Genomic DNA, 17,567 nt, shown 5'->3' with positions numbered 1-17,567 from the left:
TTATTTCAAGCTTGCATGGACGCAGAAATTTATGAGTGACTTTTATACATTTCTTAGGACTCTTTGCTGTCAGGATGGCCGAGTGGTCTAAGGTGCTGTGTTTAGGCTGCAGTCTCCTCTGGAGGCGTGGGTTCGAATCCCACTTCTGAAATGACTTTTGGAGATATAATCTTCTTCATCAGGATAACATCTGATGGAAGTTGCATCTGTTCGTCTTCACCTGGGACGTTATTCCGTCCTCGTCTAGTCAAGAGAGCTTGGGTTTCTCATATATTTCTGTTGTACAAAGTCTTGCTGATAAAGTGCAATCCTTACCAAATGAGCTTAGGACCCATGTAAGAGCTCATCTAGAAGAGTCATGCTCTTGTATTCCCTTGCCAGACAGGCCATGCAAATTTGGAAGAATGCCAAGCACCTGGTAGACAGCTGTACTCCAGCACACTTACAGCAATGTCCTCAGGGCTGTGATCAGGGGCTGCTTAGATTTGCGTATTCCACCCTATGTTGTGACATTGAGCTCCCTTGTTGAATTTGCTTTAGTCAGCCAAGATGTGGCTGTTGACTCAATTTCAAAGCAGCTTTGGGCCGTTCAAGTGGCTGGTGAATAGCACTTTCTCTTTGTACGCTTTAAAGGTCTAAAGAGTTCTTCATAGGTACTGCTCTGTATGGATTGTTCAAAGATCTGTTGGAAATGCTTATAATGGGATAAATAAATTGAGGGCATGCCTTTTTGGTACCAAACTTGCATGGCTGTCTGGCTTGTGGAAGGTGCTGGAAATGCAAGTCAAGATGGCCGAGTGGTCTAAGGCGCTGCATTCAGGTCGCAGTCTCTTCTGGAGGCGTGGGTTCAAATCCCACTTCTGACAAACCTGTGTTTAATCTTCTTTTTTCTTGAGGGAGAAAATCAGATCATTTCCCTCACATGGGCTTATATGGTTGTCTTTTTGGAAAAGTGCAGTGAGTTTTTTTCTTTCTATAGCCACTTATGGCCTAAGATGTGTGTTTTTTTTGTTCACACTATCTTTCTCGCTATGTAGATGAACAAGCAACATGTGGTCAGGATGGCCGAGTGGTCTAAGGCGCTGTGTTAAGGCCGCAGTCTCTCCTGGAGGCGTGGGTTCGAATCCCACTTCTGACAAAACTTTAAGTCCATTTTGTCTCTGCGTTCCTTCAGAATCTCAGCTAAAAATTGGCAGTGCATAAAATATCTGAATAAGTACCAAACTTCAGTTTCAACTGCAAATGAATTTGCCCAATTCTGTCTTCAAGCTCTTATATTATTCTTCTAGCACTAGTGGTGTTTTATGTGTTTTTTGGGGGGTGCCTAAAAAATCCCTTTTATTGAAGAAATGGCTTACATTCAGTCTTGTGATATTTTTGGTTTCCAATAAGTAGATTTTTAATTTTATGTAACCTCATTTTCTAATGATCCATTCAAGAGATGTTTCCACTATGAAATGAAGAGCAAAGGTAAAGAGCACAAATGATAGAGCGAGTGAGTGAGTGAGATGGGGTGTTGAGGAAGGAGAGAATGAAACAAAGACAGAGTGAGTGAACGGCAGGTAGGCATAGAAGAGGAGACTAGAAGTGAAAGTGACTTGCTTTTCCCTGCTCTTGACCTCCCACCCATCTCAAACCAATCACAAACATACCTTCTATGCAACGTTGGTATGCAGAACTTCACTCCTCAGCCAGTGAGGGTGAGTCCCAAGCCAGGGGCTAGAGAGCAAAAGAATGGATGTGCTCAGACGTTCCTTGCTAGGGACAGTTGATCTGAAACAAGGCCTGCTCTCTTGTTTCCAGCAAGGATCTAGAAATTCTGCATGAATGTGCAAGGCACATTGACAGCATAAATTTGCATAAACTGCCCCACCTTCTGCCTTCCTACTTCCTGAGCAGTAGTTGTTTGTGTATAGAGAGAAAGGTCGCAGGCAAGGTAATTTTGTGAGTAGGATACAGAACCCTAAAAAGCTGGTGAGAGGTATAAGTTATTCTAAAAGCATAAAAACAGTACACCTGTGAAATGAAATGCTTTCATATGTGATCTTCTGTGTTTATTGTCCTGTGCAAAAAGTTGCACCTTGTGTTTGAAGGTTGAAATTATTTCAAGCTTGCATGGACGCAGAAATTTCTGAGTGACTTTTATACATTTCTTAGGACTCTTCACTGTCAGGATGGCCGAGTGGTCTAAGGCGCTGTGTTTAGGCCGCAGTCTCCTCTGGAGGCATGGGTTCAAATCCCACTTCTGAAATGACTTTTGGAGATATAATCTTCTTCATCAGGATAACATCTGATGGGAGTTGCTTCTGTTCGTCTTCACCTGGGACGTTATTCTGTCCTCGTCTAGTCAAGAGAGCTTGGGTTTCTCATATATTTCTGTTGTACAAAGTCTTGCTGATAAAGTGCAATCCTTACCAAATGAGCTTATGACCCATGTAAGAGCTCATCTAGAAGAGTCATTCTCTTGTATTCCCTGGCCAGACAGGCCATACAAATTTGGAAGAATGCCAAGCACCTGGTAGACAGCTGTACTCCAGCACACTTACAGCAATTTCCTCAGGGCAGTGATCAGGGGCTGCTTAGATTTGCGAATTCCACCCTATGTTGTGACATTGAGATCCCTTGTTGAATTTGCTTTAGTCAGCCAAGATGTGGCTATTGACTCAATTTCAAAGCAGCTTTGGGCCGTTCAAGTGGCTGGTGAATAGCGCTTTATCTTTGTACTCATAAAAGGTCTAAAGAGTTCTTCATAGGTACTGCTCTGTATGGATTGTTCAAAGATCTGTTGGAAATGCTTATAATGGGATAAATAAATTGAGGGCATGCCTTTTCGGTACCCCACTTGCATGGCTGTCTGGCTTGTGGAAGGTGCTGCAAACGCAAGTCAGGATGGCCGAGTGGTCTAAGGCGCTGCGGTCAGGTCGCAGTCTCTTCTGGAGGCGTGGGTTCAAATACCACTTCTGACAAACCTGTGTTTAATCTTCTTTTTTCTTGAGGGAGAAAATCAGATCATTTCCCTCACGTGGGCTTATATGGTTGTCTTTTTGGAAAACTGCAGTGAGTTTTTTTCTTGCTATAGCCACTCATGGCCTAAGATGTGTGTTTTTTTTGTTCACACTATCTTTCTCACTATGTAGATGAACAAGCAACATGTGGTCATGACAGCCGAGTGGTCTAAGGCGCTGCGTTAAGGCCGCAGTCTCTCCTGGAGGCGTGGGTTCGAATCCCACTTCTGACAAAACTTTAAGTCCATTTTGTCTCTGCGTTCCTTCAGAATCTCAGCTAAAAATTGGCAGTGCATATAATATCTGAATAAGTACCAAACTTCAGTTTCAACTGCAAATGAATTTGCCCAATTCTGTCCTCAAGCTCGTATAATATTCTTCTAGCACTAGTGGTGTTTTATGTGTTTTTTGGGGGGTGCCTAAAAAATCCCTTTTATTGAAGAAATGGCTTACATTCAGTTTTGTGATATTTTTGGTTTCCAATAAGTAGATTTTTAATTTTATGTAACCTCATTTTCTAATGATCCATTCAAGAGATGTTTCCACTATGAAATGAAGAGCAAGGGGAAAGAGCACAAATGATAGAGCCAGTGAGTGAGATGGGGTGTTGAGGAAGGAGAGAATGAAACAAAGACAGAGTGAGAGAACGGCAGGTAGGCATAGAAGAGGAGACTAGAAGTGAAGGTGACTTGCTTTTCCCTGCTCTTGACCTCACACCCATCTCAAACCAATCACAAACATACCTTCTATGCAACGTTGGTATGCAGAACTTCACTCCTCAGCCAGTGAGGGTGAGTCCCAAGCCAGGGGCTAGAGAGCAAAAGAATGGATGTGCTCAGACGTTCCTTGCTAGGGACAGTTGATCTGAAACAAGGCCTGCTCTCTTGTTTCCAGCAAGGATCTAGAAATTCTGCATGAATCTGCAAGGCACATTGACAGCATAAATTTGCATAAACTGCCCCACCTTCTGCCTTCCTACTTCCTGAGCAGTAGTTGTTTGTGTATAAAGAGAGAGGTCGCAGGCAAGATAATTTTGTGAGTAGGATACAGAACCCTAAATAGCTGGTGAGAGTTATAAGTTATTCTAAAAGCATAAAAACAGTACACCTGTGAAATGAAATGCTTTCATATGTGATCTTCTGTGTATATTGTCCTGTGCAAAAAGTTGCACCTTGTGTTTGAAGGTTGAAATTATTTCAAGCTTGCATGGACGCAGAAATGTATGAGTGACTTTTATACATTTCTTAGGACTCTTCACTGTCAGGATGGCCGAGTGGTCTAAGGTGCTGTGTTTAGGCTGCAGTCTCCTCTGGAGGCGTGGGTTCGAATCCCACTTCTGAAATGACTTTTGGAGATATAATCTTCCTCATCAGGATAACATCTGATGGAAGTTGCATCTGTTCGTCTTCACCTGGGACGTTATTCCGTCCTCGTCTAGTCAAGAGAGCTTGGGTTTCTCATATATTTCTGTTGTACAAAGTCTTGCTGATAAAGTGCAATCCTTACCAAATGAGCTTAGGACCCATGTAAGAGCTCATCTAGAAGAGTCATGCTCTTGTATTCCCTTTCCAGACAGGCCATGCAAATTTGGAAGAATGCCAAGCACCTGGTAGACAGCTGTACTCCAGCACACTTACAGCAATGTCCTCAGGGCTGTGATCAGGGGCTGCTTAGATTTGCGTATTCCACCCTATGTTGTGACATTGAGCTCCCTTGTTGAATTTGCTTTAGTCAGCCAAGATGTGGCTGTTGACTCAATTTCAAAGCAGCTTTGGGCCGTTCAAGTGGCTGGTGAATAGCACTTTCTCTTTGTACGCTTTAAAGGTCTAAAGAGTTCTTCATAGGTACTGCTCTGTATGGATTGTTCAAAGATCTGTTGGAAATGCTTATAATGGGATAAATAAATTGAGGGCATGCCTTTTCGGTACCAAACTTGCATGGCTGTCTGGCTTGTGGAAGGTGCTGCAAATGCAAGTCAGGATGGCCGAGTGGTCTAAGGCGCTGCGTTCAGGTCGCAGTCTCTTCTGGAGGCGTGGGTTCAAATCCCACTTCTGACAAACCTGTGTTTAATCTTCTTTTTTCTTGAGGGAGAAAATCAGATCATTTCCCTCACATGGGCTTATATGGTTGTCTTTTTGGAAAAGTGCAGTGAGTTTTTTTCTTGCTATAGCCACTTATGGCCTAAGATGTGTGTTTTTTTTGTTCACACTATCTTTCTCACTATGTAGATGGACAAGCAACATGTGGTCAGGATGGCCGAGTGGTCTAAGGCGCTGCGTTAAGGCCGCAGTCTCTCCTGGAGGTGTGGGTTCGAATCCCACTTCTGACAAAACTTTAAGTCCATTTGTCTCTGCGTTCCTTCAGAATCTCCGCTAAAAATTGGCAGTGCATATAATATCTGAATAAGTACCAAACTTCAATTTCAACTGCAAATGAATTTGCCCAATTCTGTCTTCAAGCTCTTATAATATTCTTCTAGCACTAGTGGTGTTTTATGTGTTTTTTGGGGGGTGCCTAAAAAATCCCTTTTATTGAAGAAATGGCTTACATTCAGTCTTGTGATATTTTTGGTTTCCAATAAGTAGATTTTTAATTTTATGTAACCTCATTTTCTAATGATCCATTCAAGAGATGTTTCCACTATGAAATGAAGAGCAAGGGGAAAGAGCACAAATGATAGAGCGAGTGAGTGAGATGGGGTGTTGAGGAAGGAGAGAATGAAACAAAGACAGAGTGAGTGAACGGCAGGTAGGCATAGAAGAGGAGACTAGAAGTGAAAGTGACTTGCTTTTCCCTGCTCTTGACCTCCCACCCATCTCAAACCAATCACAAACATACCTTCTATGCAACGTTGGTATGCAGAACTTCACTCCTCAGCCAGTGAGGGTGAGTCCCAAGCCAGGGGCTAGAGAGCAAAAGAATGGATGTGCTCAGACGTTCCTTGCTAGGGACAGTTGATCTGAAACAAGGCCTGCTCTCTTGTTTCCAGCAAGGATCTAGAAATTCTGCATGAATGTGCAAGGCACATTGACAGCATAAATTTGCATAAACTGCCCCACCTTCTGCCTTCCTACTTCCTGAGCAGTAGTTGTTTGTGTATAAAGAGAGAGGTCGCAGGCAAGATAATTTTGTGAGTAGGATACAGAACCCTAAATAGCTGGTGAGAGGTATAAGTTATTCTAAAAGCATAAAAACAGTACACCTGTGAAATGAAATGCTTTCATATGTGATCTTCTGTGTTTATTGTCCTGTGCAAAAAGTTGCACCTTGTGTTTGAAGGTTGAAATTATTTCAAGCTTGCATGGACGCAGAAATTTATGAGTGACTTTTATACATTTCTTAGGACTCTTCACTGTCAGGATGGCCGAGTGGTCTAAGGTGCTGTGTTTAGGCTGCAGTCTCCTCTGGAGGCGTGGGTTCGAATCCCACTTCTGAAATGACTTTTGGAGATATAATCTTCTTCATCAGGATAACATCTGATGGAAGTTGCATCTGTTCGTCTTCACCTGGGACGTTATTCCGTCCTCGTCTAGTCAAGAGAGCTTGGGTTTCTCATATATTTCTGTTGTACAAAGTCTTGCTGATAAAGTGCAATCCTTACCAAATGAGCTTATGACCCATGTAAGAGCTCATCTAGAAGAGTCATTCTCTTGTATTCCCTGGCCAGACAGGCCATACAAATTTGGAAGAATGCCAAGCACCTGGTAGACAGCTGGACTCCAGCACACTTACAGCAATTTCCTCAGGGCAGTGATCAGGGGCTGCTTAGATTTGCGAATTCCACCCTATGTTGTGACATTGAGATCCCTTGTTGAATTTGCTTTAGTCAGCCAAGATGTGGCTATTGACTCAATTTCAAAGCAGCTTTGGGCCGTTCAAGTGGCTGGTGAATAGCACTTTATCTTTGTACTCATAAAAGGTCTAAAGAGTTCTTCATAGGTACTGCTCTGTATGGATTGTTCAAAGATCTGTTGGAAATGCTTATAATGGGATAAATAAATTGAGGGCATGCCTTTTCGGTACCCCACTTGCATGGCTGTCTGGCTTGTGGAAGGTGCTGCAAACGCAAGTCAGGATGGCCGAGTGGTCTAAGGCGCTGCGGTCAGGTCGCAGTCTCTTCTGGAGGCGTGGGTTCAAATACCACTTCTGACAAACCTGTGTTTAATCTTCTTTTTTCTTGAGGGAGAAAATCAGATCATTTCCCTCACGTGGGCTTATATGGTTGTCTTTTTGGAAAACTGCAGTGAGTTTTTTTCTTGCTATAGCCACTCATGGCCTAAGATGTGTGTTTTTTTTGTTCACACTATCTTTCTCACTATGTAGATGAACAAGCAACATGTGGTCATGACGGCCGAGTGGTCTAAGGCGCTGCGTTAAGGCCGCAGTCTCTCCTGGAGGCGTGGGTTCGAATCCCACTTCTGACAAAACTTTAAGTCCATTTTGTCTCTGCGTTCCTTCAGAATCTCAGCTAAAAATTGGCAGTGCATATAATATCTGAATAAGTACCAAACTTCAGTTTCAACTGCAAATGAATTTGCCCAATTCTGTCCTCAAGCTCGTATAATATTCTTCTAGCACTAGTGGTGTTTTATGTGTTTTTTGGGGGGTGCCTAAAAAATCCCTTTTATTGAAGAAATGGCTTACATTCAGTTTTGTGATATTTTTGGTTTCCAATAAGTAGATTTTTAATTTTATGTAACCTCATTTTCTAATGATCCATTCAAGAGATGTTTCCACTATGAAATGAAGAGCAAGGGGAAAGAGCACAAATGATAGAGCCAGTGAGTGAGATGGGGTGTTGAGGAAGGAGAGAATGAAACAAAGACAGAGTGAGAGAACGGCAGGTAGGCATAGAAGAGGAGACTAGAAGTGAAGGTGACTTGCTTTTCCCTGCTCTTGACCTCACACCCATCTCAAACCAATCACAAACATACCTTCTATGCAACTGAGAGAGCGCAAACTGACCTAAATGTATGAGTGCATCACACTTACCCGTAGTAAGCACAAATCATGAGGAGAAATGCCATGAGTGCTAGTAGTATCTGCAATTATATTCTGAATGTATAGCTAATGTAGAGATTTAAGTAGAAGTGGAACTAATACAGAAATGTGTGACACTATATGATGTTATTAGATGTGATTATTCCTGAATCCATGTCGTGTAGCTGCTAAAATGTAAGATGGCATGTGGTTAAACGCAGAATGTGGTAGGCCTCAGGGCCAGAGCTAGAAGGGAAGGGGAAGGTGTTTCTTTTCACGACATAGATTGCACTAATGTTTTGGTCATTGCATTAATGGGCCATGATGTATAGATGTGTTTACTGAATAATAGAATAAGAGTATTAACATGCTTTAATTAATGAAGAAGTTGAATGCTATAATTATTATGAGAAATGCTGTAGGCCTGAAATGTTTTAACATTGATTTACACGTACTGGTCTGGGCCGAGAAATGTTGCGAAACTTTTTGGAAGTCTATGAGAGTTGGGATCTTGGCTGCAGATGTCTGTCTGCAAGAGAAAAGGGGGGATCCAATTATAAATAATATGAATAGAGGTCTGTTCAGAAGACGGCCCAGACATGGAGGAGGGTTCCGGAATGTTTTAAGGGGTATCAGCGGGCCGGAGAAGAGTCTGAGAAGCAAGGTCAACTCCAACGTATGAGGCCCAATACAAAGCAGCATGGAAAAAGCCAGAAGCTACACCACGTGAGGGGCGTCTCACGAGGGGCGTCTCAAATGTTGTTGACTGTTTTGTATTAGGGACAGCACCCCTGGGTGGAGTTAGAGCAGATGCCTGAGGACCCTTTAGAGAGCGGATGGGTAGGCAGAGAGGGGTCATGACTGGAGAACTATAGGTTTTCACCAAGAGACTAAGAGTGAGTGACTTCCCTTGGGGGTCATTCACTGCTGACACCTTTTGTTAGGTTGAGACTTGGTTAAGTAGGGATACCATCTAGAGCAGGGTAGGGACAGCCTAACCTGTGTGTTTTCCTCCAACTTAAATGAAGGAGAGATCTCAATATGCGTCAATGCTGATAGCTTTATTACTCTTAGAACTTGTGCTGGTAATTTCCGTTGCTCGTCTGAGGGCTTTCAGAGAGCACATGTATGTAGTTGGACCTGTGTATCTCGTGAATCTCATTCTGAGATGCCTGTATTTGCAGCTTATCCTAACCTTACAATAAACTTTTGAAAGCTAGAAGTTGTTTGTGATCTTTTGGAGCGGAGTCCTTTATTGGGTGAACTAGCTTGGTAAGAGATGCACTTTCTTCCCTCAATGACAGGCAACAAAGGTTCAGTCGACCAGATCGGGGTTTAGATCAATAGTGATAAGGTATCGATCAAAATCTCGCCCTTCCAGTTGGTAGCTATAGAGGATGGTTGCCTTCTTGAGGACGGTGACCTAGGCCAGGTTAGCTTACCCCAAGGCCCTTAGAGATCGATGATCGGAAGAATCGCCCGCCGAAGAAGATCTGGATGACGTGAGACAGAAAAAGCAGCAGTATCGGTCGAGAGTGAGTATAAAGGGTCATGCGTGTTAGATTGCGGTGTTTTTATATTGTATCTATGTTGTAATGTCTGGCGGAGTTGAATGTCTGTAGAGTGACTGTGGAACAGGTTGTGAGCGCGCGCAACCGGTGGAAATCTTAAGTTCAAGGAGAGCTTAAGTGGTTCGGGTGTATCGGACACCCAGAGTAATTGTCAACTAGTGTGAAGGGGGTCATGAGGTACCATTGATCACCCGAAAGACCGAGATAGGGGGAACGTAAGAGTGAGTGCGTGAGTAACGGACGCTGGTCGGAGGTTACTGTGTGTGTAAGCAACCTATCAGAGAGACGATAGACATTTCGTCAGTTGTGTTGACAATTACATATAGACTGTGGACGTACAGTCGAGGGAAGTGACCGCTTGGTCGGAAGTAGTCATTTTTCGGTGTATGAATGGGACGCATGCATGACCGGGAGACGAGTTGAGAAAGGAGGGGTGCTGCTGCGAAGCGGAGAAAAATGACGTCAGGAAGTGTCGCGCTGTGATTGGCCGACCGGAGAAAGACCGCGCTGTGATAGGCCAGCTAGCAAAGACGTCAGAAAGTGTCGAGCTGGGATTGGCCGACCGGAGAAAGACCGCGTTGCGATAGGCCAAGTTAGCAAAGCCGCGCTAGGATTGGTGGATTGTCATCAGGAAGTAAACAGAGTAGCGAGGCTGGATATTGTGCGTATAATTATGAAGTGTTTTAAATGGCTGAGAGCGGCGTTTAAAAAAGAGAAGCGGGGATCGGATGAAGGGGAAGAAGCCCCGCCGGAGGGTACGCCGGCTCGTTACATGGCAGTGAATGTTGGGCTGCATACGATCCTTTGGATAACAGAGTGGAGTAAGATTACGGAAGGAAATGAGGAACTGACGTTCCCGAAGTACGGGACGTTCAGATTAGAGGTGTTACATCGATTAAAATCAGTCATGACCTCAATGAGACCCTTGCCTAGACCGACCCAGTTTGAAGCCCTTGATGCATGGATTAGGGCAGCGCATGTAAAGAATATGAACAGACAACAAGAAAGGGTGAAACGATCGGTAAGGGCAGTGCAGGATGCCAGATGGGATGCGGATGCTAAAAGATGGAGAGTGCATAACATGGAAGTCAATAAACTGTACCCAGTGTTAGAGGTGCCCGGAAATAAAAGCCCCCTAGAAGAAGATGATGAGAGCGAAACAGAGGACAGCCTGATAAACAGATTATTGACAGACAGGCCACCCCCGTATAATAGAGCAGGGGGAGAGGTCGAGCATAGTGAAAGAGAAAAGGGGGGCAATGCAGGAGAGCATGGACCGCTTCCCAGTTCAGAGTGGGATCCTGAGGCAAAGAAAGAGCTGTCCCAGCCTAGTCAGGTGCAACAGGTAGTCGGGAGGTTTGTGGTACAAAGAGCGCCGGAAACGGAGTGCGCCACATCCTACGCATTACCAGATGCACTACAGGTACCTGTTACCATAGGTCCTATAATATCGATATATGACCCAGAGAGAGTAAGAGGGGAAGAACGGGTACGGAAGGACGGAGAAAGAACAGAGACGGCAAGGAGGAACGATACGATCAATTTCCCAAGTCAGATGCCGATACCAAGAGAGTGGAGCACCCCGGTGCACACAGCAGGGGATCCAGGAGGGGATCCTGGGGGCCCTAGATGGCCAGTGGATATGAGGGGATCTGGACGAAAATCCTTTCAAGAGCTAAATGAGTACATGAAGAAGTGGGATGAGGCAGTGGAGGCTCACAAGAGCATCATAGCTGCGGAAGCTGAAAGGGAAAGTCAGGACAGCAGAGCTCGGACTCACTGCGGGGCTGGGGAGAGCAGCCCGGAGTGGGACTGGAGAGAGAGAGATAGTAGGGGAGTCACCCATTGGGCCCGGAGTGGAGATAGAACGGACCTGGAAAACGGGGGCCCCGGGAGTGGAGGGGTGGCGCGCCCAACACTCAGTGAAGGGGAGAGGAGAACGCAAGAGTACAGAAACAGCTTTAAGTGTACCCACTGTGTGCCCGGCACCAGAGAACTGAATGGGAGTTGTGAGAGGTCGCACCATAGTCCCTGTGATGACGGACACGAGCGCAGCCCAGGGAATATGGGGAACCAGGAAGGATCGTATCGGATACTGAGCGATACTAGGCAAAGGGAGAGTAGCGACCAGAGGGAAAATAACAGAGAGGCGTACGGTGAAAGGAGAGAAGAAGGAGAGAGTGGGCAGAGCAAGAGTGGGGGTAACAGGCCCGTGTTCCATCACCTTCCAAGATCGGATGGCCGAGCATGGGACCTGGAGAGATGGGAGCAAGGGAGAGCACTCATTAACTCTCCCGAGCCCAAACGTAGAGCTCGGAGTTGGGATGGTAGGGAGACCAGTGAGCCCCCTTCGAAAGACATATTGCGAGCTGAGATAAAAGCCAAGAGACTCGATGTCGCCAGCTTAAGGTCAGACCTGGATGACATGGTAGATGGTACCCTGCCTTTAGAGAGAATGGAAATGTATGAGCAGGATGAAATACTGTATATGGCAAAGGACATCACTCGAAAGGCGAGAGCAATCCATGAGAAGTTAGTCGAATTAGCAGGCAAATATATGGTGGACCTGTCAAGAACCAAAGCATTACAGGGTAACCACAGGCTACATTACACAGATCGAGACCTAGATGAGAGGAGAACGATCGGGCTGAAAACGCACATAAGGGAACTGATCACTGGAATAAGGACATGGAGGGCACTAGATAAGTGGGAAGAGAGGTGGTCCAAGAAAGGGACCGTCAGGAGAAGCACGCTTGGTACGACACCAGGAAGGCTGCAGGGAATAGGAGCATACCCTTTGCGTGAAGTCGCAAATGGGAATTATGTGCATGTCCCTTGGAGTAGGGGAGATTTAGCTGCTTTTACCACCTCCTTCCCCAAATTGCGGGAAAACCCAGTGGAGTGGTACAAGCAAGTTGAGAGATTTGTAAAAATCTCAAAGGTCCTATGGATAGATCTGAACACGCTGTTTGACATTGTAGTACCAGGAGATCTGTGGACAGCATGCAAGGTTAGCGCTGAGTGGCCCACAACGGAGCCGGAGAGAGATGCTAAGACTAATGGGCCGTCCGAGATTGTGATGGCAAAATTCGAGAGAGTGATGACTTGGCTGAAAGAGAAAGTGCCAATGCAAGACATAGATTGGGTCAGAATAGACCGAACTAGACAGGAACCCAAAGAGACAGTCCACGAATATTACGAGAGATTGCTGAAGGCGTTTAAACAGTATAGCGGTCTGGATGTAATGGATCCAAAAGACATAGGGCAATTTGTGTCCAAGTTCGTCCTGGGACTGAGACCGGATATTAGTTTAATGATTCAGCAACACTTGATTTGTTGGCAAAATAAACCCCTAGACGAAATACTGAGATATGCCAGGTACTGCTGTGATGAGATAGACTCCAAGGCTAAGAAACTAAAAGAAAAATTGATGGTGGTACAGATGCAGGCAGCAGGGAAAGGGGGACAGCAGCAACAGCAGCAAGGAACAGGTACAGGAGGAAAGAAGCAGTACAGTCAGAACAAGGGCAATGAGGAGAGTTCCACCTTTAGACCCAGAATAGACGTAGCTGCCTTGAAGAAAACGACTAGGTGCCACCAGTGTAACGAGGTGGGACATTGGAAACGCGAGTGTCCCTACAATGTAGAGATAGGAGAACAAGAGATAGAGGAGGAAGAGGTCCAGAGCGCGCCTACAAGAGGGGTGACGCCATACCAGGGAAAGGTGCTCAAAGGGGGGGGGGGCTCCTCCCCGAGCCCAGTTCCCGCAACCTCCCCGAGTAGGGACTATGGGTAAGACTTATAGACAGATGCCCCTGTTTGTAGGAGGAGAAGAGTGCTATTATGTGGACCCATTAACCGGACAGAGAGTGGAAAGGGAAGACTGCACCCTCGGGGCAGCCTTGGAGGTGGACCAGAGGGGACCCTATGTCGAAGCAGAAGTAGCAGGGTGCCCCACGACATTTCTGGTGGACACAGGAGCCACTAGATCCACGATCAGATCAGCTGCAGTTCCAGACCTGCCCATGTCTGGAGAGACCATACAAGTGGTGGGGGTCGCAAACAGGAGAATAACCAGCCAATTGACAGAACCGGTACAGGTGAAAATAGGGAAGTACAGCGATGAGCACCAGTTTGTGGTTTGCGATTCAAGTCCTGTGTGTCTGCTAGGCAGAGACCTGTTGTGTAAATTGAATTGTACAATATACTGTACACCTCAGGGAGTGGAGGTATTGACCAATGATGATGACGCAGACTTCAAAGTTGCAAACTCAAGAATATGCGTGGAGCTGTACCCTACGTTGACAGTAGATGAGCTCCCCTGGGACTTGAGAGAGACAGTGGCACCAGAAGTATGGGACTTCACTGGGGAAGAGATTGGATTGGTCAAAGGGGTGGACCCAGTGAAAATTGTAGTGAAACCGCATGCTGAGTTCCCAAGAACACCCCAATATAAATTGACTCCAGAAACGATTGCAGGCATAAAACCCGTGATCGAGTCCATGATTAAACAGGGAATACTGAAAGAAATCGTGGGTAGTCCATGCAACTCCCCGATTATGGGTCTGCAGAAACCAAATGGGAAATTCCGGATAGTGCAGGACCTCCGAAAGATTAATAACATAGTCGTTTCGTGTTGTCCAGTGGTACCGAATCCATCAGTGATACTGTTTCAGATCCCATTCCAAGCTGAGTGGTTCACTGTGATTGATCTTTGTCAGGCTTTCTTTTCGATCCCTCTGGACGAAGAAAGCCATTTTCTTTTCGCATTTAAGCTGGAAGGTCGCGTCCTAACATGGTGTCGTATTCCTCAGGGGTATACAGAAAGCCCATCGATCTTCAACCAGCTTTTGAAGAAAAATCTTGAAAGTCTAGTGCTGCCCCAGAAGTCAGTTCTGGTCCAGTACATAGACGACCTCCTCGTGGCGTCAGAAACAGAAGAAGCTTGCAGGGAGGACTCCATTGCTTTGTTAAATCACCTAGCTGCCAATGGGCACAAGGTGTCCCCGGGAAAGTTGCAGTACTGCCTGACAGAAGTGCAGTACTTGGGACACCGAATAGAGAAAGGCAAACGAAAGGTGTCACCAGACAGGATAGAGGCGATCATGAAAATGAATGCGCCTAGGACACAGAGAGAGGTCAGGATGTTCCTAGGGATGGTGGGTTATTGCCGACAGTGGATCGCGAACTTTTCACTGAAAGCAAAGCCCTTGCAAAAACTGACGCATAAGGAGGTGAGCGATCCGGTACCATGGGACAAAGACTGTTTGATGGCATTCCTACAGCTGCGAGAGGACCTGTGTCGTGCTCCGGCATTGGGAATGCCTGATTACAATAAACCATTTTTGCTTTACTGTTGTGAGAGAGAAGGTTGCGCGTTGTCTGTGTTAGTCCAAATCCATGGGAATGCCCGTAGACCAGTTGCTTATTTCTCGGCTACTTTAGACCCAGTAGCCGCAGCGTTGCCCGGATGTTTCAAATCCGTTGCTGCAACGGGTGTCAGCATTGAGAGATGTGAAAATATCGTCATGGGGCACCCGTTAGAGGTGTGCGTGCCCCATTCTGTTGAACTGTTGATGACCAGGACCAAAACACAGCATCTGACCAACAGCAGGCTCACGCGCTATGAGCAAGTTATTCTTGCTGCAGAGAATGTGACCCTCAGGAGATGCTCTGTTTTGAACCCTGCCACCTTGATGCCACTCCCAAATGATATCGAGGATGATGATGAATGTACAGACCATGACTGCCTCGATGTGACTGAACTATGCACCAAACCCAGACCCGACATCGTAGATGAGCCACTGACCGACCCAGACGAAATTTTCTTTGTCGATGGCTCATGTGTAAGAGACGAAGTTGGGCAGTTGAGAGCAGCTTACGCTGTTTGTACAATTACTGGAGTTGTAGAAGCTGGGTGCCTGGAAGGAGTACACTCCGCTCAGGTAGCCGAGATTATTGCCTTGACACGTGCTTGCTTGGCAAGCAATCAAATTCGAGTCACCATATACACCGACAGCCAATATGGTTATGGGGTGGTTCATGATTACGGGCAGTTATGGTCTCAAAGAGGGTTCATGACCTCTTCAGGCTCTCCCATTCGCAATGGAGAGTTTGTGCGCCTGTTGTTAGAGGCGTTGCAATGTCCAGCAGGTATCGCAGTTGTAAAGTGCACCGCACATACCAGAAATGTGGACTTCGTCTCGCAAGGCAATAGATATGCCGACGAAGTCGCGCGGTATTGCGCGGAACAAGGGTACTCTTTCACAGAGGTGGAAGTGGGTGGAATAAATGTAAGGACTGAATTAGCCATGATATTGGAAACTGTTGATACTTGGGACGAACTGACAACCATGCAAGAAAATGCTCCTGATTTTGAAAAAGAAACATGGGAAAAGGCAGGATGTGTAGTGGGTGAGTCCCATTTTTGGGTCTCAGCAGATGGCAGAGCAGTGTTGCCCAATGAGATGGTGAGCCCAATGGCCAGACACATACATGGTCCCGTACACCTAGGGAGAGACGCTATGCTGAGAGTGTTTAGACAGACCTGGTACAATCCTAAGTTTAGAATAGCAGCAGAAGCAGTGTGCCAGCGTTGTGTGACCTGTCAGCAGCTGAACGTAGGGAAAAGAACACCAGTTGCACTAAGCCACATAGGAAGGTCTGGAGGTCCATTCAATCGAATGCAGATAGATTTCATTGAAATGCCGAGGTGCAACCGCCTCCGCTATGTCCTGGTGGTTGTTTGTGTATTCTCCAGATGGGTTGAGGCATACCCTACACGTAGGTGCGACACCCTCACAGTGGCCAAGTTACTGCTTAGGGAACTCATTCCGCGCTTCGGGGTGCCGGCCTCTTTGGAATCAGATAGGGGAACGCATTTCAACAGCGAGCTTGTGAAGATGATTTGTGCGGCTCTGAACATAGATCAGAAATTGCATTGCAGTTACCGACCAGAAGCCTCAGGAATTGTGGAGCAGATCAATGGCACGATCAAAGCCAGAATTGCAAAAGTGTGTTCCTCAACGACCCTGAGTTGGCCTGACGCCCTGCCATTGGTCCTCATGAGCCTTCGTAGTACCCCAGACAGAAGAACGGGGTTGTCACCACATGAGGTGTTAATGGGGAGAGCAATGAGGCTGCCATCTGTCCCAACTACTGCACTGTTAAATATCACAGATGATATGATCCTGGACTATTGTAAGGGGCTGTCTGACGCCATTCATTCTGTGTCCCTTCAGGTGCAGGCTGCCGAGGTTCCATCGTGCCAGGGCCCGTGCCATGACCTGTATCCTGGGGACTGGGTCCTGGTGAAAAAACATGTGAGAAGAAGCTGCCTGGATGTTCGTTGGCGTGGGCCCTTCCAGATCATCCTGATCGCGAACACGGCTGTGAAGGTGGGAGGCCTGCCCAATTGGATCCACGCGTCACATACGCGAAGGGTTCCAGCACCTCTGGAAGAAACAGCTCCTCTCTCGGATAGACGTCCAGCAGAGGACCGAGAAGCCATAGAGGGGGCTAGCCAAGCTGTAGAGGTGCCAGCGGAAGCAGGGAACGAGTCTGACCAAGCTGAGGACGGTCAGTACAACAGCGAAACAGACGACGCTACAGAAGGAGAAAGTAGCTGGGAGTACGAGTCAGACACTGACAAGTCTGACAGAGAGCGAGAACAGACAAGAAGGAGAAGGAGTAGAAGGGCACGTGGAGAAGCTAATTGGCCGCAAAGAAGGAGCTCTAGCCTGAGGTCAACTCCAGAGATAACCCTTCCTCCGATATCAGAAGACTCAGACCCGGAAGAAGGTGCTCAGGGCGCTGAAGCACCGGACCGAAGAAGGTCAAGAAGAGTGCGTGTGCCTAGCAGAAGATACTCCACCCCTGAGTGGACATATCTGGCGACAAATGTCTTTGAAACAGGAGACAGGGAGGATCCGAGCGGTGGTGGTGTCCAGTTCTGAGCCCATCGTCACCGTGGAAATACGACTGTTGGTACCCGGAGTCGAACAAGAAGGGT

At 46.4% G+C, this 17,567-nt stretch overlaps 7 non-coding genes across 7 annotated transcripts; all 7 read left to right on the top strand.

Annotated features, from left to right (window-relative positions):
- The first annotated feature begins 68 nt into the window (after positions 1–68).
- Positions 69–151, top strand: TRNAL-UAG (transfer RNA leucine (anticodon UAG)). The gene has a single exon. It is a non-coding gene; the product is annotated as a tRNA-Leu (tRNA).
- A 904-nt stretch (positions 152–1,055) lies between these two features.
- On the top strand, positions 1,056–1,138 carry TRNAL-AAG (transfer RNA leucine (anticodon AAG)). The gene has a single exon. It is a non-coding gene; the product is annotated as a tRNA-Leu (tRNA).
- A 1,030-nt stretch (positions 1,139–2,168) lies between these two features.
- Positions 2,169–2,251, top strand: TRNAL-UAG (transfer RNA leucine (anticodon UAG)). The gene has a single exon. It is a non-coding gene; the product is annotated as a tRNA-Leu (tRNA).
- Positions 2,252–4,264: 2,013 nt separating this feature from the next.
- TRNAL-UAG (transfer RNA leucine (anticodon UAG)) lies at positions 4,265–4,347 on the top strand. Its single transcript has one exon. It is a non-coding gene; the product is annotated as a tRNA-Leu (tRNA).
- A 632-nt stretch (positions 4,348–4,979) lies between these two features.
- TRNAL-CAG (transfer RNA leucine (anticodon CAG)) lies at positions 4,980–5,062 on the top strand. The gene has a single exon. It is a non-coding gene; the product is annotated as a tRNA-Leu (tRNA).
- Positions 5,063–5,251: 189 nt separating this feature from the next.
- On the top strand, positions 5,252–5,334 carry TRNAL-AAG (transfer RNA leucine (anticodon AAG)). Its single transcript has one exon. It is a non-coding gene; the product is annotated as a tRNA-Leu (tRNA).
- A 1,025-nt stretch (positions 5,335–6,359) lies between these two features.
- Positions 6,360–6,442, top strand: TRNAL-UAG (transfer RNA leucine (anticodon UAG)). Its single transcript has one exon. It is a non-coding gene; the product is annotated as a tRNA-Leu (tRNA).
- Positions 6,443–17,567: the final 11,125 nt, after the last annotated feature.

The sequence above is a fragment of the Lissotriton helveticus genome, chromosome 8, assembly GCF_964261635.1.
Source record: "Lissotriton helveticus chromosome 8, aLisHel1.1, whole genome shotgun sequence".
Classification (NCBI taxonomy): Eukaryota; Metazoa; Chordata; class Amphibia; order Caudata; family Salamandridae; genus Lissotriton; species Lissotriton helveticus.
Note: the sequence above shows the minus strand (reverse complement) of the source record. Positions and strands in the feature narration are given on the sequence as shown.